The 3,841-nt window shown below is 45.2% G+C and overlaps 1 pseudogene; it reads right to left on the reverse strand.

The window, feature by feature from the left end:
* Positions 1-3,072, reverse strand: part of LOC135209405 (trichohyalin-like) — an 11,071-nt pseudogene extending 7,999 nt beyond the window's left edge.
* Between the last annotated feature and the right edge of the window lie 769 nt (positions 3,073-3,841).

Here is a 3,841-nt window from a genome sequence, read left to right on the forward strand (position 1 = left end):
ATAATTTATAAACACTTATACGTTTCGAACCCTTCTCTGGGTTCATCTTCAATCCATAAAAATGCATTTTTTTGGACTGGAGATGAACCCAGAGAAGGGTTGGAAAAGTTTAATAAAGTGTTTATAAATTATACACGAACCTTTAACATTTCTATTATTGTTGACCCCTTAGAACATTGTACAAGCTCTTGTGATAGAGAGTTTTTCCCAAATAATAATAATATTTGGGAAAATATTATTATTATTTTCAATACAACGTTGGTTGTACTGAAAATATGTAGTAAGCTTATTCTTAGTAACCAGGAGAAATCAATGGGTAAAATGTTCAGAGATGAAGAAGCTGCTTTTAGAAAGGTAGTTTTGCAGATCAAATATTTGTGTAAATATTCATCTATAGCAGCAGTGTATAGAATATAGACATAACTTTTATTATGGCTTTCGTTGATGATTAGATCTTGCTGTCCAGCCTCTCTTATTATTACATTCTCTCAGTTCCACGTTTAGGAACTTTTATTTCCTGAATTCCTCATTTGTTTTCTGAATCCCTCATTCGTTTTCTGAAACCCTCTACCTTGCTGTCCAACTCCTCTAACTCTTATCTTATCAATGCTTTGAGAGCTGAATAGCATCATAGCCTAATTTCAATGTTGCATTTTTTGGTAAACAGATGAATTTGATTTATTTCATTTATAGACTCCACGGTGACCCCCATCTGCTCCCTTGTTGTTGCTGTTCAATAACATCTTCCTCTTCCTCTCCTCCCTCCTCCCCTACGACTCCTTAACCACCTCGTGAGTCGCTCAAGGGCCCAACAATTGAAAGTCCACTTCCCCTTCGGAACATTTAGGCTCTCAGGGCTACTCTTAGGAACGTCCGTTATGCACTTATTCTGACTGGCTCTCTCTCTCTCTTCTCTCTCTTGTCTCTCTCTCTCTCTGTCTCTCTCTCTCTTCTCTGCTCTCTGTTTTTTTATCTGATTTTTTTAATCAATGTTCCTTGCTCTCCTGCCCCGTTTGACTTCAACTGTGGTTTTTCTGTTTCTCTCCTTTTCCGTTTTTGACTCACACTGGTGTTTTTCTCTTTGTTTACCTTTTCTTCCATCCTTTCATTCTTTATTTTCCGCCTGTCGGTCTTCCTCCTTGTGTCCAATCTTCTTCCTGCGTCCAGTCTTCTTCTGCGTCCAGTCTTCTTTCTGTGTCCAGTCTTCTTTCTGTATCCAGTCTTCTTCCTGCGTCCAGTCATCTTTCTGCGTCCAGTCTTCTTTCTGTGTCCAGTCTTCTTCCTACGTCCAGTCTTCTTTCTGTGTCCAGTCTTCTTTCTGTATCAGTCTTCTTCCTGCGTCCAGTCATCTTTCTGCGTCTTCAGTCCATTCTTTCTGCGTACCAGTCCTCTTCGCGTCCAGTCTTCTCCTGTGTCCAGTCTCTTCTGCGTCCAGTCGTTCTTCTGCGTCCAGTCCTCTTCCTGTGTCCAGTCTTCTTTCTGCGTCCAGTCTTCTTCCTGCGTCAGTCTTCTTCCTGTGTCCAGTCTTTCTCTCCTGTGTCCAGTTTTCTTCTGTGTCCAGTCTTCTTTCTGTGTCCAGTCTTCTTTCTGCGTCCAGTCTTCTTCCTGTAGTCCAGTCTTCTTTCTTTGCGTCAGTCTTCTTCCTGTGTCCAGTCTTCCTTTTCTGCGTCCATCCTTCTTTTCCTGTGTCAGCCAGTCTTCTTGCGTCAGTCTTCTTTCTGCGTCCAGTTCTCTCCTGCCGTCAGTCTTCTTTCTGTGTCCTCTTCTTCCTGCGTCCAGTCTTCTTTCCTGGTCCATCTTTCTTTCGCGTCCAGCTTTTTCTTGCATTTTCAGTCCTCTTCGCTCCAGTCTTCTTTCTGCGTCCCAGTCTTCTTCCTGAGCCAGCTTCTTCCTGCGTCCAGTCTTCTTTTTTTGTGCCAGTCTTCTTTCTGTCCAGTTTCTTCTCTGTGTCAGTCTTTTCCCTCTGCGTCCCAGTCTTCTTTCCGTGTCCAGTCTTCTTCCTGCGTCCAGTCTTGCTCTGCGTGTCCAGTACTTCTTTCTGCGTCCAGTCTTTCTTTCTGTGTCCAGTCTCTTTCTGTGTCCAGTCTTCTTTCTGTGCGCAGTCTTCTTCCTGCGTCCAGTTTCTTCTTTCTGTGATCCAGTCTTCTTTTCTGCGTCCAGTCTTCTAGTCTTTCTGTGTCCAGTTTTCTTCCTGCGTCCAGTCGTTCTTTCTGCGTCCAGTCTTCTTTCTGCGTCCAGTCTTCTTCTGAGTCCAGTCTTCTTCTGCGTCCAGTCTTCTTTTTTGTGTCCAGTGCTTCTTTCTGTGTCCAGTCTTCTTCCTGCTATCCAGTCTTTCTTTCTGTGTCCAGTCTTCTTCCTGCGTCTTGTCAGTCTTTCTGCCCTCCAGTCTTCTGTCTTCTTTTCTGGGTCCAGTCTTCTTTCTGTGTCCAGTCTTCTTCCTGCGTCCAGTCTTCTTTCTGCGTCCAGTCTTCTTTCTGCGTCCAGTCTTCTTCCTGCGTAAAGTCTTCTTCCTGCGTCCAGTCTTCTTCCTGTGTCCAGTCTTCTTCCTGTGTCCAGTCTTCTTTCAGTGTCCAGTCCTCTTTTTGGTCCTCGTCTCCTTGTGCCGTCCTTTGAGAGGTTGAATCAAAGACTCTTGGTGCTGATGGTTGGTTTGAGAAGCTGACGGAAGCTTCGATTCTTCTCTTGTGGATTTCGAAGTCTTCCTTCCTTCCTTGGAGACAGACGGAGGCAATTGGGATTCTTTAGCAATTTGAGCAGTGAAGATCTCTGTGGCTGTATTCTATGAAACCACAGCTCTGCAAGAGTGGCTTCAGATTCTTTCGAAGTCTTTCTCCTTCCTTGGAGGCAGACAGAGACTGTGTGTTCGTTCGTCCTTCGCCCTCCTCCCCGTGTTTCTTGAAGGGCGAGTTCATTTTGGGATTCTTGAGGATTTGGGAAGCCTTTCTCCTCTGGTCTCGTAAGTAGTCCTATTCTCACTCTTCCTCTGTAGTAGTTCCAGTATCCAATCCTCTTCCAGTATCCAGCCCTCCTTTTGGTCCTCGTCTCCTTGTGACGTCCTTTGCAGACCTTCATGCAATCTTCATCCACTTTCTCTTAGCCCTTGACGGCAGACCCTGTTGTCGAGAGGCTGAGTCAAAGACGCTTGATGCTGATGGTTGCTTTGAGAAGCTGACGGAAGCTTCGATTCTTCTCTTGTGGATTTCGAAGTCTTCCTTCCTTCCTTGGAGACAGACGGAGACAGTGTGTTCGTTCGTTCGTTCGTCCTTCGTCTTCCTTCCTTCGTGCCTTGAAGGGCGATTTCCTTTTGGGATTCCTGAGGATTGCAGAAGCCTTTCTCCTCTGTTCTCGTAAGTAGAATAGTCCTATTCTCACTCTTCCTCTGTAGCAATTTGAACGGAGAAGATCTCTGGGGCAGGATTCGACGGAGCCAAGAATGGCCACCTCTGCAAGAATGGCCCCAGATTCTTTCCGAGCTGTGGCTCCGTCGAGGATAACAACATCTCCAGAGATCTTCAAGTTCAAATGCTCAAGAATTCCAAGGTGAAGGCGCTCTTCTGGACGCAAACAGAGAGGAGGCTGAACGAACGAACGAACGAACGAACATACTGTCTCTGACTGGGATCCAAGGAAGGCGAGGACATCGAAATCCAGAAGAGAAGAATCGGTAAAGGTAGACTTTAAGATAAGACTGAGCGTACTGGTGTAGGGGTGGGGGTGGGGGCGGGTGTGAAAACGTTCCCTGCTTAAATGTGGTTCATAATAAGTTAGCTTTCTTCCCAGGAACAGTGTTCTCTCTTGGTTGTGTTAGGAAGAAGGTGGAATCTTCAAAATAGAAGAGAGA

Source organism: Macrobrachium nipponense, chromosome 37 (assembly GCF_015104395.2).
Source record: "Macrobrachium nipponense isolate FS-2020 chromosome 37, ASM1510439v2, whole genome shotgun sequence".
In the NCBI taxonomy this organism is placed as follows: Eukaryota; Metazoa; Arthropoda; class Malacostraca; order Decapoda; family Palaemonidae; genus Macrobrachium; species Macrobrachium nipponense.